General features: G+C 41.5%; 1 long non-coding RNA gene across 1 annotated transcript in view; it reads left to right on the top strand.

The window, feature by feature from the left end:
- The window catches only part of LOC105554371, a 56,088-nt gene that overhangs the window by 19,970 nt on the left and 8,811 nt on the right, over positions 1 to 27,307 (top strand). The window lies entirely within an intron of this gene.

The raw sequence follows: 27,307 nt of genomic DNA, 5'->3' as shown, positions 1-27,307 counted from the left end.
CCTAGAAAGGCATGATTTCTGAAGTTTCTGTGAATGCCCCACATGTTCAAAGTAGACTCTTCAACTTGGCTTTTGCCTCTTTCATACCTTGGAACTGCTTTTTCTGAGATAACCAGTAACTTCTAAATCCAAAGGATACTTTTCAGTTTTCATCTTACTTGACTTCTTGGCGGTGGCATTTAACACTGTTAACCACCCCTACGCTCTGGAAGCACTCACTTCTGTAGCTTTTGTTTCATGACATTCTCCTTGTTTTCCTCTTACCTCCATGATTATTTTGCAGGTTTTCCATCTCCTAGCCAATCCTTAAATATTACTCAGAGATATTTCCTCAATCCCTTTTCTCATTTTGTTCTATATTCTCTTTCTCCAGGGAATCCCATGATGTCTGTCCCATGGCTTCCATTACCCCCGATTTTACACTGAAAAGAAAAGAAAACAAAACAAAACAAACAAACAAAAAACCTGTGTATTCTCAACCCCAGACGTCTCGTCCAAGCTTCAGATCCCTGCCCTCAATGCCAACTACTTCCTCAGTCTCTCTTTTTGGATATCTCACACATATTGTGTTCAAAAGTGACCTCATGACTCCAGCCCATGCACTACATCTGCTCCTTTTCCAAGGTTCCTGTCTCATTAAAAGATAGCATCCTGTTCCCCATACAAAAAAAAAGGCGGGGGGACTCCTTCCTGAAACTTCACCTCTGATATATATGAATCATCAAAGATAATCCTTTTTTTCCTTCTAAATATCTCTTGAATCTGTTCCCAAGATCCAGTAAGAAACTATTGGTCCTGCACACCAGCCGGGTTCTAGAGAAGAAGAGGTATACTTGGCATGTTGATGTAGCAGGGCTGAGACAGCCTCAGATGTTACCCACAGCCAGATTGTTTTAGAAGAATTAGGACATTTTCTAAGCATTTAGAGAATAGTCGAGACATGGTGTAGGGATCAGTGGACCTGGAAAAGTATCAAGATGGGACAAAAAGGGTACAGCGGAAGTCTGAGTAAATCATAGGCTCCATGGGACCAAGGGTGTGTCAGTGGATTCCAGAGTAGATGCACGAGCAAGGAGACCAGAGTATCCACCCACACCCACCTTGTACAAGATCCAAACAGACCTCCCTCTTCTAATTAAGCTGTAATACTGAGGAAGGAATGGAGAGACCTCAAATTGACTAAAAGCAAATGTTTAGCTTCCAGAAGAATGGGGACTTGAAGTTGAAATTAGCTTCACTTATATAAAAAATAAAATTCTGCTTCTTGAAAAGGAATAAAAATCATACCCAAGATGTGAATAATACCAAATACCATTGCTAAATGCTTTATATTCAACCTGAATTGTGAATAAGCATAGATGCAAAGATCAAGTAGGTTCTGCAATTAGGAATCTCCACTGCCATCATTCTCTTCTAAGCCACCATCGTCTCTTGCCTAGATGTCAGTAATCATCTCCTGAATGTTCTCTCGAGTTCATTCTTCTTTACCTCCAGTCCCCTTCTCCACACCAATATGTAATGATTTTTTTTTTGAGACAGAGACTCACTCTGTCGCCAGTCTGGAGTGCAGTGGCATGGTCTCAGCTCACTGCAACCTCCACCTCCTAGGTTCAAGCAATTCTCCTGTTTCAGCCTCCCAAGTTGCTGGGACTACAGGCACGTGCCACGTCTGGGTAATTTTTTGTATTTTTAGTAGAGATCGCATTTCACCATGTTAGCCAGGATGGTCTTGATCACCTGATCACATGATCCATCCACCTCGGCCTCCCAAAGTGCTGGGATTACAGGTGTGAGCCACCGCGCCCGGCCTGTGATTGTTTTTTTGTTTTTTTGTTTTTGTTTTTTTTAATGCAGACTCGATACTATCACTCATCTGCTTATAACCTGTTAACACTTTCTCTGTTCCTAGAGTCCAAATGCATTTACCAGCACATCCAAAACCCTGCACTCCACTGCAGTTACCCCTCAGGTTCCCTTTCCTCCATTCTCTCCTTCACTCTCCCCACTGCAGGGGTAGTACATTGGACTTCTTGAAGCTTCTCTAGTATGCTGAACCTATAGGACCCTTTCTTCCTGGAATACCCCTCTTCCTTCTCCCTCTATACCCACACCAACGTGTTAACCAGCCTGGCATCATTCACTTCCCTGCTTAAGTGCTACTTCTGCCTTGAAGCCTTCTTCCTTTGCTCAGGTCAGGCCAGAACCTGTGACACACTTTTATTGGCTCCCTGTCATTTTACCTCATAGCACTTTACCATACCTGGGCTCCATGAGAGGAGAGATGGGGCGTGCCAATCCTCAACACCCAGAACACATATAGCACCCCAAACGGTTGTCTGGCACAAAGACGGCATGCAATGACTGTTGAATACATAAAAAGAGTCCAGAAAACTAATTCTCACCAAAATGTTAATTGATAGTGGTTTAAAGGACTTCTTAAAGGGTAGAGGATATCGAGATAAACTTTGCAAACTTTAAGGAGTGCATCTGTACCGGCAAAGATTCAATTATTAGCATATTTCTTGCTAGAGGCTTCCTAGTTCCTGACATTTCAGTCTGTTCACTAAGAGAGAAGGGAACAGAGATATTCCTTAAACCCCTGTGTCATCTGTCCCCTGCCTGCCTCACTCACTTCATCTTGTCCCACAGCTCCTCCCCTCTCCTGTGCTCTGCCCAGATGGGATTTGTTGCAGTTCCTTGACTGGTAAGTTCTTTCCCTACCGGTCTCTGGTCCCTCCATGTGGGATGCTCTCTCCACCCCCATCTTGCTCTTTACAAGGAGAGCACCTTTACAACACAAATGCCACTGCCCAAGAGAGGCCAGCTCTGTTACTCCCTGTTGTTGCACTCTCTTTGTGCCTGTCAGAGCATTTAACCACAGTTGGTAATTTCATGCATTTATTTATTTACTTACTTTAGTCTATCTCCTTTACTAATCTGTAAATAAAGGCAGGGACAACATCTACTTTGTTCACTGTTGTTTGCCCAGAATCTAGCACAGGGCCTAGGACATAGTTGGTAAATCCTATTTATTGAATAAAGGAATATTTACAATAAAGCAGAGCTGATAAATTTATTGACTGTCACGCCATATGTATCTTAAAGGGAAACTGGAATGTTTGTGTTAACATTATGGAGGTTTGCCAAGCCAGACATAAAAGTAAATCTAAAGTTGCATCTGAAAGATTACTTAGCTGAAGGTGGAAGGAAAGGGAAGGAAAGAGGAAAGAAAGGAATAGGAAGGCTAGAGAATGGGATAAAAAATAAGCAGAAGTAAAGGAGCAAATGCAGATTGGAACATTTTCTCTGATGTGTTCTCCCAAGAACTTTGTCTTAGAGATTTCTTTTTTCTATGCTTTAAGCCTATACAAATTAATGTGAAGGAAAAAAATATTCAGCCTGTAGATTAATTTTGCCAAGTAAGTCATTGGGCTCCTTTATTCATTTCCTGTTGCTGCTATATGTAACAAGTCGCCACAAATGTTGTGGCTAAAAACAACAGACGTTTACTCTTCTTACAGTTCTAGACGTCAGAAGTTGGAAATGAGTCTTACAGGGCAAAAATCAAGGGGTCTGCAGGAATGGTTCCTCCTGGAAGCTCCAAGGGAGAATTCTTCCCTGCCTCTTCCAGTTTCTGGGGCTGCCAGCATTTCGTGGCTTATGTTACTTCACTCCACTCTCTGCTTCTGCGGTCCCATTACCTTCTCTGTGTGTGCTTTCTCCACTTGTGTGGTCAAATCTCTTTCTGCTTCCTTTTGATTATGCAATTACATTTAGGGCCCACCTGAATAAGCCATGCTCATCTCCTGCTATCAGGATCCTTAATTTAACACATCCGCAAGGCCCCTTGTGTGGCTGTGTACTCACAGGTTCCAGGGATTAAGTTATGTATGGCTTCGAGGCCCATTACTGAGCCTACTGCAGGTCTATTTCAAATGTGAATTTCTATCTCACTGCCTCCTCAAACCAACATGTGTTTGTTTGTTTGGGGTATTGGCTTTGTTTGTTTTTTAGAATTCTAATAACTACTCTTTTTTTTTTTGCCTTCAGAGCTCTAGCAATTTTCAACGCTAATCAAACTTCAGCTGTCGGTATAATGCCTCATATTTCTCCTAGATCCAAAACTTGATTTTTAGAAGGGAGAGAAAGTATATTGTAAGCCAACTTCAACTTTGTTTCCTCTCAGGCACCTGTAAAGAACTACCTGGGACTGGGTAATTTATAAAGAAAACAGGTTTAATTGACTCACAGTTCTGCAGGCTTAACAGGAAATGTAACTGGGAGGCCTCAGGAAACAATCAATCAGGAAGGCAGAGGGGAATGAGGCACGTTTTCCCATGGTGGAGCAGGAGAGAGAGAAGGAGCAAATGGGGAGGGGCCACACACTGTTAAATGCCACCAGATCTCATGAGAATTCTGTCATGAGACAGCACTAGGGGGATGATACTGAACTGTTAAAAACCACCCCCATGATCCAGTCACCTCCCACGCCCCACCTTCAACATGTAGAGATCACAATTCGACGTGAGACTTGGGTGGGGACACAGAACAAACCGTATCAGCATCTCTTTCGAAAGGGGTCTCCAGTGAAACTAAACATAAATTAAGTCTTTACCTGATTAAAAATCTGTTTTAGAGATGTCAGAAAATAAAACTTCCAGAGATTTCTATTTGGCAAAGTTCTGAGCAACACCCTTTAATTTGTTTTGGGTCTTATAAGATCTAGTTCTGTTTGTCTAGAGGCAGTAGAAATTCACTGCAGGGAGTGTTGTGTTTTTCTACTTCCACTCCACAGAACTGGAACTTGAAAATCAATTTGAATGGTGTTTGCTCATTAAGCTGTTATTTAATAACCCTGAAAACCAGCCAAACTGCATAACCCTAGGTAAAAGTCAAGTTACGCTTAAGGAAATAACTGTAATGACCACTCCCTGAAGGTACATAAGTGTCTGGCCTTCACTGAAAGCCTGAGTGCAGAGCCTGGAGCTGCTCTTTGAAGGAGACCTTAGTCTGTGGCCAGGCAGGTAGGAAGCTATTTCTGTAATGAGCCCCGGCCTTCTCAGCTCAGTTGTTATGGACATATGTTAGTTACTCTCAGACCAGTGCTGTCCAATAGAAATATAATGTGAGCATTATATTTAAGCATGTCATTGAAATTTTTCTAGTAAAAGCAAAAAAGCAAGTGAAATTAATTTTAGTAATATGGCTTGTTTAATTCTGTATGTTCAAAATACTGTCATTTCAACGTGAATCAATAAAATGGATAATTATTGAGGGTGGGCGCAGTGGCTCACACCTATAATCCCAGCACTTTGGGAGGCTGAGGCGGGTGGATCACCTGAGGTCAGGAGTTCAAGACCAGCCTAGCCAACATGGTGAAACCCCATCTCTACTAAAAATACAAAAAATTAGCCAGGCGTGGTGGCAGGTTCCTGTAATCCCAGCTACTCAGGAGACTGAGGCAGAAGAATCGCTTGAACCCAGAAGGCAGAGGTTGCAGAGAGCCGAGATGGTGCCATTGTACTCAAGCCTGGGCAACAAGAGCAAGATTCCATCTCAAACAAACAAAAAAGAATAATTATTGAGAGAGTTTATATTATTTTATTTTTTCATATTAAGTCGTAATTCTGGTGTGTATTGTATGCTCCTATGACATATCAATTTGGACCAGCCATCTTTCATGTGTGCAGTAGCCCCAAGTGGGTAGTGGCTACCATATTAGACAGTGCAGTTACAGCCTTTATGGTTGATTAATAAAATTATATTTGGTCATTAGTTATTCTTCTGCCATCATAAATAAACTCTTTTACTCCTGTATATACTTTCTGGTTTTGTTGTATTTTTTGCTTATTAGGTTTCTTTTTAGCTATTTTTATTTTCCTCATTGGGAAACAGGAAATTGAAACAGGAAGTTCCACCCCTTAAGAGAAGAGAACACCCCTTTCTGTTAAGGGGTGGAAGTTGGAGGGTAACCCATGTAATAAAAATGAGATAAAATGATTTTTATTCCCCTAGTTAGCATCACAGATGTCCTCTGAGCCCTTCAAAAAGATATCCTTCAAGTTCCAGAATGTGGCCTTGGCCTGAAAAACAGCACATGGGAACAGGTGATGAAACTATACTTCAACTGCTCTAGCAAAACCCAAATGCCTCCCAAGATAGCAGCAACACCTGTCAACATGAGATCGGGACAGCTCAGTCTCTGCATGAAGAAATAGTCTTGAACTGGGATGGGATTCTGGAAATCTGGCTTTACTAGCTAGTTGGGAGACCTTGGGTAATTTATTTATTTAAATTATTTGAACCTCAGAGCACTCTTTACTAAAATGATGAAGTTAGAATAGATCAGTGGTTTTCTAACATTAAGCTGTGAACTCATTTTTCAAACAAAACTACAGAGAATCCCAGTACTTCAAATAGATCCAAGTAGAGCTTCTCTGATACCAGTAATGACAGGAAGTTATAAGGATTGGACCAGCAATCTACTGCCTCTGTCTTCCTTTTGCATCTGAGGCACAGTTTGAAAACGTTGATAGAGAGTCTCCACTATAGCTTTCAGCATTAAGCTTTCTAATTCTCTGCCATTCTGCATTGTGCTGTATCAGCCAATACTCCCAGTTAGCTCAAGCTGTAGACTAAGAACAAAGTAGATAGGAGATCATTTCCCCAGGAGACTTGCACAGGTTCTAAGCACATTTTCTTTGGAGCCCCACTACCCTATCCTACAGCATATCAAATACCTAATTTGCTTTGGTTGTTTTAGAGACTTTTTTTTTTTTTCCAGATCTCAAGTATTTGTAAAAGTCCTTAAAAAACCCATGGGCTAATGTGCAAAATCCTCACTTTCCTTTTTGCCACTTTTTAAAATTTGAGACAGGGTCTCACTCTGTCACCCAGAATACAGTGCAGTGGCTCCATCATGGTTCATTGCAGCCTCAACTCCTGGGCTCAAGCAATCCTCCTGCCTCAGCCTCCCTAGAAGCTGGAAATACTGGCACTTGCCACCATCCCCAGCTAATTTTTAAATTTTTTATAGAGACGAGGTATCCCCATGTTGCCCAGACTGGTCTCCAACTCCTGGCTTATGCAATCCTCCTGCCTCAGCCTCCCAAAGTGCTGGGATTACAAGTATGAGCCACTGTTCCCAGCTACTTTTTGCAAATCTTCTTTAATTCCTATATTACAGCTAGAATATAAAGATAACTAATCTAGGATATCAAAACCGTGAATGAATGAGCAAAGGGATATGTGTGTTGTACAAAAATTGCAGTAGAACCAAAGTTCAGTAAATATAAAAATATCTGATCTGAACCTGGATGTTTTAGGATATATGTAGGATATATATTGCACATAATAAATAATATATGACTTTGATACTACTAAGAAAAAATATGTCTAATTATTGGACAAATAGCAATCATTAGAAGATAAACTTTTCTTTTTTTTTTTTTCCTAATCTGCTGCCTGATTTTATATATATATATATATATTTTTTTTTTTTTTTTTTTTTGAGACGGAGTCTTGCTCTGCTGTCCAGGCTGGAGTGCAGTGGTGCAATCTTGGCTCACTGCAAGCCAAGCTCTGCCTCCCAGGTTCACGCCATTCTCCTGCCTCAGCCTCCCGAGTAGCTGGGACCACAGGCGCCCACCACCACACCCGGCTAATTTTTTGTATTTTTAGTAGAGACGGGGTCTCACTGTGTTAGCCGGGATGGTCCTGATCTCCTGACCTTGTGATCCACCTGCCTCGGCCTCCCAAAGTGCTGGGATTACAGGTGTGAGCCACCACGCCCGGCCCTGATAATATTATAAATTTAGGCAGTATTTCACTTTGTAGCACTACCAGAGAATGAAGTATTCTACTCGAACAAAAACCCAAGTAATCCTTTTACTAAGAAACCATGTAGATTCTCCATTTAATTAAGCCTTGTGGTATTTTCCTGAGGTTTTCACTGAAGACTGCTTTCTTCAAAGCATTCCCTACCTGAAGATTACAGGTGAGACATGGGAGGCAAGTTTTCCTATATCTGATGAGGTGGTAAACTTTATTTCTTACCCTCAATCTCAGCTCCAGAGATGCCAAAAAGGGAAAGAGAGTGATGAATTGCCCAAACTATCAAACCAAACGGACAACAACAACAAAAATCAAGACAGAAAAAAACAAACATAAGCAAAGGTCTCAAGGATTTAGGAAAATAACCAGAAGAATGAAAATAGAGTGTGTAACTTTATTTATTTATTTGAGATGGAGCCTCACTCTTATTGCCCAGGCTGGAGTACAACAACGCGATCTCAGCTCACTACAACCTCTACCTCCCAGGTTCAAGCGACTCTCCTGCCTCAGCCTCCTGAGTAGCTGGGATTACAGGCATGTGCCACCACACCTGGGTAATTTTTTGTATTTTTAGTAGAGACGGGGTTTCACCATGTTGGCCAGGCTGGTCTCGAACTCCTGACCTCAGGTGATCCACCCACATCAGCCTCCCAAAGTGCTGGGATTACAGGCATGAGCCACTGTGCCCAGCCAATTTTTGACTCTTAATTATGGTTTCCATCTCTCTGCTGAAATCTCTCAACACTTCTTGCTCTAGCATGCTACTTATAGTTATTTAAAGTTCCTGCCTGATAGTTTAAACATCTGAGTCATATCTGAATCAGATCTTTGATTGTTTTATGTCTTCCCCTTGATTATTCTGTCTTATAATTTTTGAAAGAATGCTAGACATTGTATGTAGAAGAGCAGTGGAGACTGCGATAAATAACATTTATGTCCAAAAATAGGTATGCTTCTTTTTATCAATAAGGAGAGTTAAATCAATCTGGTCAGGTGTTTAACTGAGTTTGGTACCTTCAGTGCATCACAGGATTTCTGTTAAATAAAAAAAATCTAAACATTGGTAATAAAAAGTGATAAAGTGGGCTGGACATGGTATCTCATGCCTGTAATCTCAGTGCTTTGGGAGGCCAAGATAGGAGGACTGCTTGAGGTCAGGTGTTTGAGATGAGCCTGGGCAATATGGCAAGACTCTATCTCTACCAAAAAACAAAACAAAACAAAAAGCCTCTTGTGGCATCTCCAAAGTCACAAACAGAAAATAAATTAAGTAATTAAAGCAAAAAGGTGGTAAATTGGGAAAAGATATTCCCAAAATCCCAATATCTAACACTAGCAAGTGCTATATATCTAAGATATACACAAAACAACTTTAAATCAACAACAAGAAGTCAGGAAATTCCATAGAAAAATAACATATAAGCAATAAAATAGACATACTGGCATTTCTTGGATGAGGATATTGGAATAACTAATGATATGAAGACATGCTCAATCTTTCAACAGACTTGTGAATTGAGATACTACTTTTCACCAATCAGATTCCCAATTTTTTTTTTTTTTGAGACAGAGTCTTGGTCTGTCACCGAGGCTGGAGTACGGTGATGCATTCTTGGCTCCCTGCAATCTCCACCTCCCAGGCTCAAGCGATTCTTGTGCCTCAGCCTCCTGAGTAGCTGTAATTATATGTGTGCACCACCACGCCCAGCTAATTTTTATATTTTTAGTAGAGATGGTGTTTCTACATGTTGGCTAGGCTGGTCTCAAACTCCTAAAATCAAGTCTTCCTCAGCCTCCCAAAGTGCTAGGATTATAGGCATGAGCTACCATGCCCAGCCTAGATTGGCAAAAATTTTAAAGTCTGATAACACTGAGTGTTGATAAACATTTGGGGAAACAAGAGCTGCTAGCACACGTGTAAATTTGTGAGCAGATAGCCAGTCTATGGTGAGTAAACAACCCATTCCTGGGCATAAGCCTTGGGTAAACTCTTGCACAGGACTGAAAGAAACATTGTCCAGCAAATATTAAGCACTGAATAAATGTCCTTTTTTTTTTTTTTTTTTTTTTTGACACAGAGTCTCACTCTGTTGCTCAGGCTGGAGTGCAATGGCGCCATCTCAGCTCACTGCAACCTCTGCCTCCCAGGTTCAAGCAATTCTCCTGCCTCAGCCTCCCAAGTAGCTGGGATTACAGACACCCACCAGCATGCCCAGCTAATTTTTGTCTTTTTAGTAGAGGTAGGGTTTCACCATGTTGGCCAGGCTGGTCTCAAACTGAAGTAATCCACCCTCCTCAGCCTCCCAAAGTGCTGAGATTACAGGTGTGAGCTACTGCGCACAGCCTGTATAAAATGCATATTAAATGAATGCATGAAAGTATTCATCACAGCATTGTTTGTAGTGAGTGGACTTGAGGCAACCCAATCGTCTAATCCTAGAAGCGCAAGAAGATAAAACAGATGTGAGGAATGTATTTGACAATAGCTAACACTGGTGGAAATACTGCAGTGTGCCAGGCAGTCTTCTAAGTGCCTCATGTGTATTAACACAATTATCCTCACAACAATGCTATAAGGTGTTTCTTTTAGATAGAAGAGATTAAGTTAGATTAAGCTGGGGGTCATGCAAACAGTAAGAGTCAGAGTTGAGTTTGAACCCAGGCACCTGGCTTCCACAGCCAAGCTCTGAATCCCCCATGCTGAGGGGCTGCCTACCTTCTGTACTGCATGTCCCTGCAAGAAGGTGGTCTGATCTGTTCAGGAGTTGAGCTGAGTTTAGTACCTTCAGTGCACCACAGTGCATCTGTTCAACAAATAAAATCTAAACATTGTTAATAAAAATGTTTCTACCTAGCCCTTTCTATTACTTACCTTCTTTTCCTCTTCAAAGGGAAACAGTTTCAACTTGTCCTCCAGTAGCTAGGAGCACACCTCAGCTAGCTTGCAAATGTTTCTTCCTCTGTATAGTCAGTACAACCGTATCCTTCCAGGCCCTTCAAATCTCTGAAGATCTTGTAAGAAGCTGGGACCTCAAGCAGCCTCTCTTTTGCTCCTAGTCTTCTTGAAGTTCATTTCCAAATAACCTGAGGTATTCTGGTGCTTTCCTCCAAGTCCCTTTCTCCTGGGGTGCAAGCACATTCCACCCTACCAGGATCTTTCAGACTTGAGTCTGAATGATATCTTAGTGCCCAACAGGCTTGGGATCATGTGAATGCCAATCATTGCACCGGGCTGTGACGTAGTAGTCCTTCAGAGGAGAGCATGGTCTACACTGAAAGACCCCAAACTATTAAACTTTGGATTTGTTTTGTCTTATTTTTACAAAATGTTCTACCTTCTCTTTCTTTACATAATTATTGTCTCTTTTAGTCCTGTCCCCTTTATCACTTGCTAGTCGGTGTGTTTTTCCTTGCAGTGTTCTTGAACTGCCCATCACCTCAGCCAGTTGTGGGAAACCAGATGACCCAGCTTGGTAGAAGTGTGCCTAAAGAAGTTGTTGGGTCCTCAGCCAAACTCTGAAGGACTCTGTGTAGGAGCTTGGTGGAAACTGTTTTCAAATGTAAATTCTAACACTTGTTGAGTCATTGAATGCATAGCCTGTAGCCCCTACTGTACCAGGTTATCTTACTTCATCCTCAGGACCTCCTTGGGAGATAGGTACAAGTGTCCCCGTTTTGCAGATACTGAAGCTCAGCGGGGCAGTAAGGGCCTTGCCAGAGGTAAAATAGTTAAAAGGCTGCAGAGCTGGAATTCAGCCCAGGTCTTTTGGCACAACTACCTTGAACTCTTTCATTCTCTTTTATTTTTGCTGATTTCCATGCCCAAAATTGCCAGTTAATTAAACTATATTTAAACAGTACATTTCTGGTTTTAATTTTTCTTTTTTCCAAAACCACATTACCTATTATTTGAAATACCCTCTTACTTTAGAATATTCAGTGGCGTAGTATAGATTAATTATGAAATGGAAATTTACTGCAAAGAAAACAAATCACTATAGCAAGAAGCACAATTCATTTCTTTTCAAAGAAAGCTCTATTTCCACCAGCCTGGGTCTTCTTTTGTGGAGGAGTCTCCTTTCCTTGGAGCAGATTTGTTGATTTTGCAAGTACTTACTATGGTGCACTATGTACTAGACATTATCCCGGACCCCTTACAAATAGTACCCCGCTTAGTTCTACAGGTAGAAAGTAATAATATCCGTGGTTTTACAGATGAGGAAACTGAAGCTCAGAGAGATCAATCTATTTGTAAGTGGCGCAGGCAAGGTTTGAACCCTAGAGGTTTGTCTCTAGAGTCCAGAGGCTTAAGCTTTGCACCACAGTTTCTTCATTACTAACCTATATTCTGTGCAATGCTGAGCAAGAGAAAATAGCAAATAAGAGATAAAAACAGAGGAATCCAGGAGACCCTTCTCTGCAGGTTGGTGGAAGGAGCTTTGAAAGCCAAACAGCCTGAGACGAAACTCTTCTCAGAGCCTCCATCAACTCTTCAGCTGCTATAGGGGATTATTATCATTGGGTCACAAAGGGAGAGAGGTCTTCCCTTTCTTTGCTTTGGTGTGAAGTAGGGGTGTTAGTCTTTTAGCTAACCTGTGCAAAAACGACTGCCCCGTCTGGCTTTTCCCACTCAAACCATCTGCCTGGCATTTTAGAGGTGAGATCCAGGTGTGTGTTTAGAACACCTTAGACTTAAGAGGGGGAGGCTGTTGAATCAGGAAAAAAAAAAAGCACATTTTTTATCAGGAAGTACACTGATGTTTTCATTTCATAGTCATGAAAAAAAATCATAGAAAAGAATTTCATTTTGCTTCTGCTTTTGGATTTTATAGAATGAAAAATCCTCTCAATTCTGCCTTTATCCACAGAGGGGAGCAGAGGGGTTATAAAAACCTCGGGTTTAGCACAAAATAATCAAGTTTCACCCTTCAGTGTCTGGTTTTTATGTTTGTGGATTATCCAGGCTTGCTTTCTATTTCACTTTTCTCTTGGTTCTAGTTGTTGGATTAGTTAGGTCACAGGAGGAAGAATGAGGGAAAACTAAAAAGATGAAACAAATTAGTTCACAAGTTTCCTTTTTAAAGGTTGATGAGAAAGAGAGTTTCAAAAAGTATAGTGGGTTTAAGGAACAGGGATCCACTAAAGTTTCCTGGAAAATTCAGAAAATCCAGGAAGCCCTAGGTCATTCTCTCCCTCCCTTTCCTGTTTTTCCTCCCTCTCTCAGAATATCACTATGTCTCTCTGCCCATGTTTTGCATCCTCTTCTCTCCACCAAACAGCTTCCTCACCCTCTGTTTCAGAGAGCATAAACTTTACCTCCTCCTAGCATTAGCTTTCATGTGACTTTTGAATCAGTTTTACATCAGAGCATCCTTTTACCTTCAGCTCTACTGCTAACACCCTCTCTTTCTCAGTTTCCCAATTCCTAACTTAGATAAGACCTATCTGAATGACCCATCTTTCTAAGACAGGCTGCATAAGCCACAGGCCAGTCAATAAATTGATGACCTTCAGGCAAGTAGTTCCTTGCTCATAAATTAATTAGTATAAAACATGCCTGCTTCAGCTATAGGGACTGGATGGAGGTGTGAAGTTTCTCTTAAATGGGGTATATGGGTGATCCAGCATGATAAACAAGTCCAGTGCAAGGCAGGTCCAGCTTAGGTAACTCCAAGCCACACTTTAAAGGTAACCTCAGGGTTTGTGCCACTGACCTTACCGTACATTAAAAAGTGATCAATATCTTTATGGTCCTTTGGATAGACAAAATCCTGTGGATAGATTCCAAGATAGATGTCTTTGACATCAACTTCAACTTCAGTTGGCTGAGCAGTATTATGGAGACTTTGGAAGGGCACAATCTATTGCTTTAATTTCTGACAACATAAGTAAATGAAAATAATGATCTAGTACACTGGAAAGTTCCCAGGCCTTTGCAGTCGAGTAGCACAGGGTCATTTGCTATTGTACCCTATGTTACTGATCCACATACCAGCTTCCTTATCTGTAAAATGTAGATAACACAATGAGAATTAAATCCATATTAAATTACTTTTCATAGTACCAGGCTCATAGTAAGTCCTCAATAAACGGTATTTGTGAGCAGCTATGCCTCTTTCCCAGAACATTTTTCAGGACTTGTGTGGCCTGAATTTCACTGATAGGAAGCCATTAAAATGAACTAGAGACTTGGTAAAGCCTACATTCTAGTAAAGGTGTATTTGCCCTCTGGTAATCTTTTGAAACCCACTGAAAACACCAAAAAGAGTCAGGGTATAGTGGTTCATGCCTGTAATCCCAGAACTTTGGGAGGCCAAAGTGGGAGGATCACTTGAGGCCAGGAATTCAAGACCAACCTGGCCAACATAGCAAGACCCCCATCTATAAAAAAAAATACATCAATAAATAATTTAAAAAAAATTTTAAAACACCGAAAAGAAAGCAAACCTCACTTTCAACACATCAATTAAACAGCCATGTTATCAGTCAGATTTCTTAGCTACAACATCAGAAATTGATTCTTGCTTATATAAGCAGGGAAAAGAGAACCAAAGAGATATCAGGTAGCTCACTGACTCACTGGGAGGGCTTAGAGAATCAGGGTCAGAAAATGACTAGGAACAAATGGAGGTGAGGAAGTAAGAGCCACAACCAAAATCACACCAATGGGACTACCTGGTGAGAAGACTGCTGCACAGCTGAGTCATGGACATCCTGGCGGCACCACCACCAGCGCTGGATGGTTGATGCTGCCACAGGGAACTGTTGGCCTGGAAACTGCAGGAGCCAGTCACTGAAATAGATTCTCCACTGTCCCCAGTTCTTTGCTTCACTCACACATTCACTCATTTCAGGTTCCGTGGCAGCCATCTTGGCACTGTTAGCAGAGGCATCACCAAGCAGCCAAGGAAGGAGGGTGCTAGGAAGAACCTGATTCTTGGATGATTTTTTTTTTTTTTTTTTTTTTGAGATGGAGTCTCACTCTGTCACCCAGACTGGAGTGCAGTAGCACAATCTCAGCTCACCACAACCTCCACCTCCTGGGTTCAAGTGATTGTCCTGCCTCAGCCTCCTGAGTAACTGGGAGTACAGTACACGCCACCATGCTTAGCTAATTTTTGTATTTTTTAGTAGAGGTGGGGTTTCACCATATTGATCAGGCTGGTCTTGAACTCCTGACCTTGTGATCCACCTGCCTCGGCCTCCCGACGTGCTGGGATTACAGGCGTGAGCCACTGCGCCTGGCCTGGATGATATCTTTGAGCCACTGAATCCACCTGTGGACTGCCTTCCTCCAGACCTCAATGATTTAGGTTGTTATGATTGGGTTATTTTTAAATGTATTGCTGGCATCGTTACTTAAAGTCAGTTGCACCCTAACTAATATATTCCCTTGAAATAGTTGAGCTCAAGCAGACTGATCTATTCCAGAGCTCCCCTTTTTCACCACTGTCATGAGAAGTCTAAAATGGGCCAATAATTCAGCTGCTAATTCAGTGGAGCCATTACTTTATTCCCCGTGATGATTCCTCCTTTGATTCTAAATGCTGTCTATCAGTGGAGCCCTGAGTTATGGAGAACATAAGCAAAACCTCCCACATGGAAATGGGTCATAACTCCAGCTTCCACCCTCTTGATCCACAGATGAGTATATTCTTGCTATGGCAGAAATGGCACCAGGAATTGACAACTTGTTCAAAAACTAAACTTCACCCCCTAGAACCACACTGTAACTCACCTGCCTTTCTTTCTAATAAGACACTATAACGGTTGCTTTGAAGGGCAGTTCCATTCCTCTGTTGTAGGCAGTGTGGTTGTGGGTAGTAGTGGTTATGAGTAGTAGCAGTTACGAGCACAGGCTCTGGAGCTGAACTGTCTGGGTTCAAGTCTCAGACCCCACTTACTTACTGAGTGACAAGAGTCAGTCTATTAACCATACTTGCTTTAGTGTCCTCTTCTTAGAAATTAATATAATTATGGTAATTATCTCAAAAGGCTGTTTTAAGGGTTAAATAAGTTGTCACATGGGAAGTTCTTAGAGGAGTGCCCAGTGTGTAAATGTGAGTTGTCATTACTGTTCTGTAAGGCCAGCAGCTTCGCATGATGAGGAGCAAGTCCTATAAATTCCATTTATTGCCTTACTTCTTTCAGAGAACAGTCAGTTCTTTGGCCAGAACCAGGTTGGTGGGACGCCTGTTGGTGCCCTCGGCATCCGTTGCTTCTACAGATCATGAGGGCAGAACCATGAAGCATGGTGAACAGGGATGGCAACTCTGAGACCAGGGCATAGATTTGTTCCAGAGAGGATGGACTGCTGCCTTCCCGCTTGCAGTAGGAGTCCAGTGTTACTGAGGACTGGCTGGGTGCCTAGGGAATATGGTTGCATATTCAAACCCCAGGATTAGTTAACACTGAGAACAAGTTGGTCGCTCAGAAGTGGCGATAGCCAGCGACAGTAGCACCTCTTCCCCAAGGACAGAAGCAAAGTCCATGATGGTAAGCCTATGAATATACTTGCTCTGTCACTGGGGCCCATGATGGTTATTCATGAACCTATTGAACAAGCCTTGGGAGACAGAAACATTTACTCGGATGACTGAGTAAAGAAGATCTGTCCTCACCAATATGAGTAGGCATCACCCAATTCACTGAGGGCCCAAATAGCACAAAAAGGTGGAGGAAGGATTGATTCTCTTTCTGAATTGGTACATCTATCTTCAGCCCTTGGACATCTGCGCTCTTGGTTCTTGGACCTTCAGTCCTGGACTAAATTATACCACCAGCTAAGAAATGGCAAATCATGAGACTTCTTAGCCTCCATAATAGCATGAACCAGTTCCCATAATCTCTCTCTCTCCTCATATATGTGTGTGTGTGTGTGTGTGTGTGTGTGTGTGTGTGTGTGTGTGTATCCTATACTGGGATATATAGAGATATACCTTGATATAGTTTGGGTATTCATCCCCATTCAAATCTCATGTTGAATTGTGATTCCCCAGTGCTGGAGGTGGGGCCTGGTCGGAGGTGTTTAGGTCATGGGGGTGGATCCCACATGGTTTGGTGCTGCCTTCGAGATAGCAAGTTCTCACAAGACCTGGTCATTTAAAAGTGTGTGGCACCTCACACCCTCTCACTTGCTCCTACCTTTGCCATGTGGTGTGCCTGTTCTCCCTTCGCCTTCTTCCATGATTGAAAGCTCCCTGAGGCTTCATGAGAAGCTGAGCAGACATATCAGCACCATGCTTCCTGTAAAACCTGCAGAACTGTGACCCAATTAAACCTCTTTTCTTTATAAATTACCCAGCCTCACGTACTTTTTATAGCAATGCAAGAACAGCCTAACGTATATCTCCTGCTGGTTCTCTTTCTCTGGAAAACCTAGATTTACACATTTATATAAAGCAGGGGTTGACAAATATTTTCTCTGAAGGGCAAGACTGAAAATATTTTATGGGCCATACTCAACTTTAACATGGTGGTGGTAAGATATAAGATAAGCTATAGATAATATGTAAACAAGTGAACATTTATACTCATTCATTTGGACACTGAAATTTGAATTTTATATAATTTTCACATCATAATATATCCTTCTTCTCAACCATTTAAAAATGTGAAACCTATTCTTAGCTTGTAGACCATACAAAAACACACAGTGAGACAGATTTGACCTGTGGGCGAGAGTTTACCAACTACTGGTGTAAAGAATTCCGTCTCAAAAAAAAAAAAAAAAAAAAAGAATTATAATTACATTCCTAAAAGGTTTTCTCATGCCCAAATGTTCCTCACTTGTTTCTGAGATTAACCTGCTGAGGCAGGTAGAGCAGAAATTATTAGCTCCATTATTAGCCCCATTTTGCAGAGAAGCAAAAAGTCTTAGTAAACTATAACAACATTCTAAGGATCATAGTTAATAAGAAACAGAGATGAGCTCTCACCTTGTCTCTAGGATTTTGGTACTCTTATCATACCATGCTCTCAGGGAGATATTCATCTTTATGACAAATTTTTAAAAAGCTATCAGCTCTTGGCTATGTAAACCCAGGGAAGGAACTGCTCCTGTTCCCACGCATAAAGCAAGAGCTCTCATAACTAGGGACTTAATTAGCACTCTGTCTATCCGATGCTTAGGGTTGATTTGTATTTACTATGAGAGAGAAATCCAGCTCTGAAGTTGCCAGCAAGGCCCTGTCCCCAGAAACAGTCCCCGAGGACTTTGAATCTCCACTGAAAGCCCTTACGGCTCCCCGATATTGCATCTAGCACACCCCAGGTCGTGGCCACTAGCCTCTGATTAGTTTTCTATCATTATGTGTCCCAAGGAAGAAATAAAGAGAGAGACAAATGAAAGTGCACTATGAAGTATGGGTTTGTGCCCCGCCTATACTCAAGAGACCTGGATTCCTCCCTTGATATGCTGCTTACAGGTTGGCTATTATAGCACCACCTTAACTGAGGGGCCCTAGGTATGGCCCCATGATTTGAATACCAACTGCTTCTTGGATGTAGTCCTCTAAGTCATAGGAAGTAGTACAATTTTCATTCAATTGGTAAGTTATTTTACATTCAAAAGTAACTATTTTTTAGAAATTAAAATGACCAATATTTATATGTACATATATTTGCAATGTATAATCTATGTATTATTCTATAATTGTATGTGTACCCAAGTAGCACAAGCTTTAAAGATATATGAAGACTTAGGTATAGGTATGATCTTAGCCTGTGTGGGCTGCCATAACAAAATACCACAGACTGAGTGGTTTAAACAACAGAAATTAATTTTTTTTTTTTTTTTTGAGACAGAGTCTCACTCTTGTTGCCCAGGCTGGAGTGCAGTGGTGCTATCTCAGCTCACTGCAATCTCTGCCTCCCAGGTTCAAGCAATTCTCCTGCCTCAGCCTCCTGAGTAGCTGGGATTACAGGCGCCCACCACTGTGCCCAGCTAATTTTTGTACTTTTAGTGGAGATAGGGTTTCGCCATGTTGGCCAGGCTGAGAAATTAATTTCTAACAGTTCTGGAGACTGGGAAGTACAAGATCAAGGTGCTGGCCCATTCAGTTCCTGGCATGGGCTCTCCAACTGACTTGCTGTGTCCTCACATGGCTCTTCCTCAGTTTGTATGCGTAGAGTAAGCGACAGAACAAACTCTCTTGTGTCTCTTCTTATAATGGCCCTACTTCCATCAGAGCAGGGCCCCACCCTGATAACCTCATCTAATCCTAAATATCTTCCACAGGCCCCATCTTCAAAGACCATCACACTGAGGGCTAGGGATTCAACATCTGAGTTTGGGGGTAACATAAACATTTAGTCTATAATAGGTACTATCTTCAATAATATTTACAAATATCAAACTTCCTCTTTTGTTAAACTTAGGGGAAAAAGCCATCCATCCATTCATCCATTAGCTGGTTATTTTAATGATGTTTGAGCACCTACTGTGTGCTACACCTGTGACCTTTCAGAGATTAAAAGCCTCAAGGCTCAGAGTTCCTGAAACCCAGATTAAATATCCCCTTACCACTTTTCTTACTGGCTTTCATTATCACCCATCTTTTTTTCATGCTTGGTTATTAAATAAATTTCCCAAGGTGTTTTAAATACTTTTTCCTTAGATCTCTACCTTTCCTTTTAATGTGGCTCAGCAAATGGAAAATGACAACTGCTGTGTGCACTCCATGCCTCCCAGTGTGACTTCTCAGCATGTCTGCTATTGCAATTAGTTTTCACCTCCTCAAAGGAGAGGGCCTCTCTGCCCACAGGTGCTGTATTTGGCTGTTAGGTGCTTAATAATTAATTGCTTAGATTTATACTTTTTTCTTATTAAATCTAATAGGCATCTAGTTCATTTATAAGACTGATTCAGATTTTAAAAGGGCTGTATTTTTTTTTCCCAAAAAACCCATAAATTATAAACTAATGTCTATACAACATGGAAAGTTATGTTTAAGGGCCAGATGCGGTAGCTCATGCCTGTAATCCCAGTATTTTGGGAGGCCGAGGCGGGTGGATCACGAGGTCAGGAGTTCAGGACCAGCCTGGCCAAAATGGTGAAACCCCATCTCTACTAAAAATACAAAAATTAGCCGGGCCTACTGGCAGACACCTGTAATCCCAGCCACTTGGGAGGCTGAGGCAGAGACTTGCTTGAACCCGGGAGGCGAAGGTTGTAGTGAGCCGAAATTGTGCCACTGCACGCCAGCCTGGGCGACAGAGCAAGACTCCATCAAAAAAAAAAAAAAAAAAAAAAAAAAGATAGTAAGTTATGTTTAAAAGGAATATATAAAGTGGTTTCCCATAATCACCGCCACCCTAATAGAAATAGGATCAGAAATTCTGTATCTCTAGCAGGAAAATAATAAAGGTTGTTATGTTATTCAGAAGTAGCTTAAAAATAAACAAATTAATTAAAAAGGTTATTATGGTCTTCACACACACACAAAAAAAAAAGAAAGAAAGAAAAAGGGGAGTGTGTGTTCATACCAAAGATTTTCTTTTTTTCTTTTTCTTTTTGAGACAGTTTCGCTCTGTCACCCAGGCTGGAGTGCAGTGGCATGATCTTGGCTCACTACAACCTCCACCTCCTGGGCTCAAGTGATTCTTATACCTCGACCTTCAGAATAGCTGGGACTATAGGGGCACACCACCACATCTGGTTTTATTTTTAGTAGAGAAGGGGTTTCACCATGTTGGCCAGCCTGGTCTCAAACTCCTGGCCTCAAGTGATCCGCCCACCTCAGCCTTCCAAAGTGGTGGGATTACAGGCATGAGCCACTGTAACCGGCTTCATACCATGGCTTTTCTTACCTACACATTCTTTCCCTCTATTTGTACTCATTAGTCTCTGTGTGAGTGGTTCTCAGGCGTGGAGTGGTGGCACACTCATGGGCAGAATCAGTTGTGGGGGAGTGCCATAAGTACTTTGTTACTTATACAGCTTTTAAATATGCAAACAAATTACTTTGTCCATAAATTAAAGCAGAGTCAAGATTTTTCCTTCAATATCATCACTATAAGGAGACAGGAGGCAATAAGGCATGGCAGGTGAAAACACTGTAGTTTACATACTGCTGAGGTTCACAGTCCAGCTCCACTAGTGGAGCTGAATAATTTTAGTCAAGACACACTTAGGCCAGGCTCAGTGGCGCATGCCTGTAATCCCAGCACTTTGGGAGACTGAGGCGGGTGTATGACTTGAGCCTGTTAGTTTGAAGCCTGGGCAACATGGTGAAACCTTGCTTATACCAAAAAATAGACAAAACTTAGCCAGGCATGTTGGTGCACCCCTGTAGTCCTAGCTAGTTGGGAGGCCGAGGTGGGAGGATGCTTGAGTCTGGGAGGCAGAGGGCAGAGATTGCAGTGAGCCGGGACCATGCCACTGTACTCCAGGCTGGATAACAGGGTGAGACCCTGTCTCAAAAAAAAAAAAAACACTTAAAATTAACAAGCTTCAATTTTTTTCATTTATAAAATGGAGGTTATAATAGGGTTTAAGCTATAGATTATGAGAATTCAGATATGAATAAGTCAGCAGAGTACTTTGCATATAGCAAGCACTCAATAAAGGTTGGCTAAAATAATACTATTTTCAATACTACTACTACTTAGTATTGTTATTAAGAAGTCATCTAATGTAGTTGTTAAGAAACTTTCAGTTCAAATACACCTAGTCAAGATCTAACTCTGCCACTTGGTAATTCCGTGACCTTGGATAACTTGCTTAACTTCTTTCAGCCTTAGTCTCATCATATCAAAAAAGTGTATGGGGTGTTGTGGAAGTTAAATTGGCAATAAGTCATGCAAACAAGAAAATATAAGGGCTCAACAGATAGCAATTGTGTAATAAAGGTTATCAATGATAATGATGACAGTGCTTGCTTAAGTGTTAGAAGGGGGAGAGGAATTATGTTTAGGAGTGTTGGATCCATATTCATTTGGTCAGGGAAATATATTATTATCGATAAAAGAGCTAAAATATGCTTTATTGAAAGGGAGTGGTTATCCTAGCTTACTTGAGAACTAACAAGTTCATAAAGACACTGGGTCAACTCTTTTTACGCAATTTCAGACCTCTAGCAAAGCCTAGAAACCGGTGATAAACTTTGACTGCATATATGTAGGCCAGCAGTGGGAGGTAATTGCTTAGTGCTTTAAAGAACACACAGTTTTGAAGCAAGGAAGGAAGGAAGAAGTCTTAGAAATTATGTAAATCCAACTCCTTTACTTGATAAATGAGGACACTGAGGCCCTTAATGAAGAAATTGAGGCAGTAAAATGCTTTGCCCAAGGTTAAGATCAGGCACTTAATCTCAAAACATGATCATAGTCTTTGTTAAAAGGTGATTAAGAATAGGATGTATTTTGCATCTCTGAATCTATTTCCATGTTTGTATATTAGTGTGACTGGAAGTTTTTGTTTAAAGATTGTGTTTGCATGCCAACTAAACACTAAGAGAGAGTCAGAATCTTTAAAAACATCTGGAGGTTTCATCTGTTATTTTGTATATAAAAATTATAAGAGAAGGAACATTAGTATTTACTAAATAAGCACTTCCCAAGCATGAATCAATTTTACATAAAGTGTCTCTAGTAAACTTCACAACAATATTGGAAAGCAACCTGTCCATAAGGGCTGAGTCCAGAAAGCAGAAACTACTCTCGGCACCTTAAGCAGAAAGGGAATTTGATGCCTACAAAAGCGCTGAAAGGTCTAAATGGAGCGGCTTTAGACAAGACCGCCAGGAATGGCTCCCAGTTCACTACCATAGAACTAGCCTGCCCAGGGACCAGGCGTGGTGGCTCACGCCTGTAATCCCAGCACTTTGGTAGGCAGAGGCAGGCGGATCACCTGATGTTTGAGACCAGCCTGACCGACATGGCAAAACCCAGTCTCTACTAAAAATACAAAATTAGCTGTACGTGGTATTGGGCACCTGTAATCCCAGCTACTCGGGAGGCTGAGGCAGAAGAATCGCTTGAACCTGGGAGGCGGAGGCTGTGGTGAACTGAGATGGTGCCATTGCACTCCAGCCTGGGCAACAAGAGCAAAACTCTATCTCAAAAAAAAAAAAAAAAAAGAATTAGCCTGCCCAGGGGACTGCTCTCTCTACTATAGGTGGAACACTAGGCATCCAGAAGGTGCCATGCCTACTGCAGACTCATAGGTTGTGATGTCAAAGCCATGTAGCTGGAACATGACTCTATCACCAGCACTGTTGGCCCCTGAGTTATGCTACAGCTGCTAGATCCTTCCAGCAAAAGTTGATGCCCTTCACTGCCCTTCAAGCCGCTTCATATTTTCCCATTTGATTCAGTTTCAAAGTCAGTTCTCATAGTACATATTTAATCGCTTGATCTAAGTCACATCAAGAGCTTTAGCTGCAAAGGAGTCTGATAAACACAGGTTTTAGCTTTTCAAGCCTCTGTAGAACAGTATGTCATATTGGAAGGAAGTTTCGATAAATACCAAGTAGGCCTTATACCTATTTTTAGAATTATAAAGCCACTATTTTGACAGATTAAGTAACTTAGCTAAAGTCACACAGCAATTAATAAAAGGAGAGAGGTTCAAAATAAGACCTCCTGGCTCTAATGCTGTCTATACCTATATCCTAAGCAGTTTGTTGTTATCTCTGGCATAACATTTATTACAGAACGTTAGCTGTATACTCACTCATCTGCTTTGATTAGGACAAGCTTATCCAACCCGCAGTCTGTGAGCCACTTGTGGCCTAGGATGGCTTTGAATGAGGCCCAACACAAATCAGTAAACTTTCTTCAAACATTATGAGGTTATTTTGCGATTTTTTTTTTTTTTTTTGAGACAGAGTCTTACTCTGTCACCTCAGCCTCCCGAGTAGCTAGGACTACAGGCATGCCACCACGTCCAGCTAATTTTTTTATTTTTAGTTGAGGTGGGTTTCCGCCATGTTGGCCAGGATGGTCTCAATCTCTTGACCTTGTGATCTGCCCACCTCCATCTCCCAAAGGGCTGGGATTACAGGTGTGAGCCCCAGTGCCCGGCCTTTTTTGTGATTTTTTTTTAAGCTCATCAGCTATTGTATTAGTGTATTTTATGTGTGACCCAAGACAATTCTAATGTGGCCCAGGGAAGCCAAACGACTGAACACCCCTGGATTAAGAAATCCCTTAAGGTAGAGACATTTGTGATTCATTATTACACTCAGGGTCTCCCAAATACAGTGTTCATGCCCATGTGTAATTTCTTCCCACATTTATTCTAGGCTTGGCTAAATGATTTGCTTTGGCCTAAGAGACGTCAGCAAACATGATGTAAGTTCAGTGTCTGCACATTGGCACATTGCTCTCATCACGTTAAGAAGTCCAAGGAGCCAACCTGAAGATGAAAGACATACGGAGAGAAAGGTCCAGATCCTCAGTTGTCTCAACTGAGCTCAATCCCCGGGAAATCCCCCAACTGAATGCAGTACCATAAGTGAGCTCAGGTGAAACAGCAGAAGAGCTTTCCAGGCAACTCACAGAATCATGAGAAATAGTAAATTATTGTTATTAGTCTCTAAGTTTTTGAGCTTTTTGTCATACAGTCATAAATAATTAAAACACATGCCTTATTTATTTTTTATCCATGTACTAATATGTTTGCTTATTCATTTATTTATTTGGCAATTATTTAAATATCATAGGCACTGGGATATATAATGCCTGTGATAATGCTAAGCACTGGGAAATATAATGATAGACAAGACAGAGACTGTGCTGTGAAGAAGCATCCAATGAGGAGTAGGAACAAATAAAGATATGATTATAGTACCATGAGGTACAGGCTATGAGAAGAGTAAACACGGGGGGCTATGGAAGAATCTAATAGTGACACCTTACTCAATTTGGGGAGCGGTGTCATAGGAAAATGCCTGATGTCGATATTCTGTGCATATTTCTTTTCTGTTGTAACACAGGAAAGAGAAATTCAGCAATTTGGTCAATGTCACTCAATTATTGGACTGATATAATTTCTCCTGAATCTCATTTGACAACTCTGTATGTAAAGGTTGTTTCTTTCCGTAGCTGGTGGGTTTTTTTGTTTTTGGTTTTTTTGTTTTGTTTTGTTTTTTTGAGACAGAGTCTCGCTCTGTCACCCAGGCTAGAGTGCAGTGGTGCGATCTTGGCTCACTGCAACCTTCGCCTCCCGGGTTCAAGCGATTTTCCTGCCTCAGCCTCCCAAGTAGCTGGGACTACAGATGCCCGCCACCATGCCCGGCTAATATTTGTATTTTTAGTAGAGATGGGATTTCGTCATGTTGGCCAGGCTGGTCTCGAACTCCTGACCTTGTGATCTGCCTGCCTTGGCCTCCCAAAGTGCTGGGATTACAGGCGTGAACCACCATGCCTGGCCTTTCATAGGTATTTTTATTTTTGTTTATTTAGTTGGTTTTGTTTTGTCCACAGTGGAAATTCATTCTCATCAATAAAAGCTAGGGTCTTGTGATCCAAACCACTAGGTTTTCTGCAAGCATAATTTTTAACAATAAATTAACCTGCTTTCCCACCCAATAATTCTTTACTAAAAATTAAATAGTAAAATAATGATTAAATAATTTTAAAGTAGCTAAGTTTAAATATAAAAAATTATACTGGAAAGATATGTTCATTTATATAGCAAGATTTACCTTATTTATTTATTTATTTATTTTTTGAGATGGAGTTTCGCTCTTGTTGCCCAGGCCGGAGCGCAATGGCGTGATCTTGGCTCACCGCAACCTCCGCCTCCTGGGTTCAAGCGATTCTCACGCCTCAGCCTCCCAAGTAGCTGGGATTACAGGCATGCGCCACCACGCCTGGCTAATTTGTTTATTATTAGTAGAGACGGGGTTTCTCCATGTTGGTCAGGCTGGTCTCGAGCTCCCAACCTCAGGTGATCCGCCCACCTCGGCCTCCAAAAGTGCTGGGATTACAGGTGTGAACCACTGCACCCGGCCTAGAACAAGACTTAAAAACACCAAATATTGAGGTACAATTTGGTACCTTTTCACTTTAATTATTGCCAGTCACTGTGTCATCCAACTGTTTTCTTCCCATCAAAATCTGAAGAAGCTCACAAATAAGGTCATGTGCTGCACAACATGGTTTCAGTCACCAACAGACCACAGCTCTCATGGTGGTCCCATAAGATTATAATGCTGTATTTTTACTGCACTTTTTCTATATTTAGATACTTTTAGATACGCAAACACTTACCATTGTGTTACAATCGCCTACAGTAGTCAGTGCTGTAACATACTGTACAGGTTTGTAGCCCAGGAGGAATGAGCTAAACTGTATAGCCTAGGTGTGTAGTAGGCTGTGCCATTTAGGTTTGTATAAGCACACTGTATGATGTCACACAATGACAAAATCACCTAATGATGCATTTCACAAAACATATTCACGTCATTAAGCAACATATGGCTATACTGGGACAAAAGTGATTTGGCCCAATAAAATGGCTGCTTAGAGATTGTAACTGCCCTCACAGTTGTTCCTGCCTGTTGCACAGACAGAGCCAATTTACTAAGACAGCATTATTACAATAGAGAAATAGTTTAATAAATGCAAAGCTGGCTAAACAGAAAATCAGAGTTTTATTACTTAAATCGGCCTCCCAAAACATTTGAAGACTAGGGTTTTTTAAGGGTAATCTGGTGGGCAGGGGGCTAGGGAGCGGAGGAATGCTTTGGTTGGGTGGGGGCTGAAATCATAGAGGGGTCGAAGCAGGTTCTTCTTGCTGTCTTCAGTTTCTGGGTGGGATCGCAGAACTAGTTGGGCCAGTTTACCAGTCTGGGTGGTGCCAGTTTGTTCATCAAAATGCAGGGTCTGAAAAATATCTCAAACACCAATCTTAGGTTTTACAATAGTGATGTTATTTGTTGGAGCAGTTGTGGAGTATATTAGTCTGTTCTTGCATTGCTCTAAAGAAATACCTGAGACTGGGTAATTTATAAAGAAAAGAGATTTAATTGGCTCATGGTTCTGCAGGCTGTACAGGAAGCGTTATGGTTTCTGCTCTTGGGGAGGCCTCAGAAAGCTCACAATCATGGTTGAAGGGCAAAAGGGGACCAGGCATCTAATATGGCAGAAGCAGGAGCAAGAGAGTGCAGGTATGAGTAGGGGCAGGTAACACACACTTTTAAACAACCACATCTCACGAGCCTCACCGTCGTAAGAACAGCACCAAGGAGATCGTGCTAAATCATTCATGAGAAATCCACTCCCATGATCCAATCACCTTCCACCAAGCTTCACCTCCAACACTGGGGATTACAATTTGACAGGAGATTTGGGTGGAAACACAGATACAAAGCATATCAGGAAATTTAGAATTTTGTGGCTTCTGGCTGCATGACTCCTGAGCCATAATTTCTAATCTCGTGGCTAATTTGTTAGTTTTACAAAGGTGGTCTGGTTCCCAGGCAAAAAGGGGGTTTGTTTTGGGAAGGGACAATTACCATCTTTG

This window comes from Mandrillus leucophaeus, unplaced genomic scaffold (genome assembly GCF_000951045.1).
Source record: "Mandrillus leucophaeus isolate KB7577 unplaced genomic scaffold, Mleu.le_1.0 Scaffold64, whole genome shotgun sequence".
Classification (NCBI taxonomy): Eukaryota; Metazoa; Chordata; class Mammalia; order Primates; family Cercopithecidae; genus Mandrillus; species Mandrillus leucophaeus.
The sequence above is the reverse complement of the archived record's forward strand: the minus strand, read 5'-3'. Positions and strand labels throughout refer to the sequence as shown.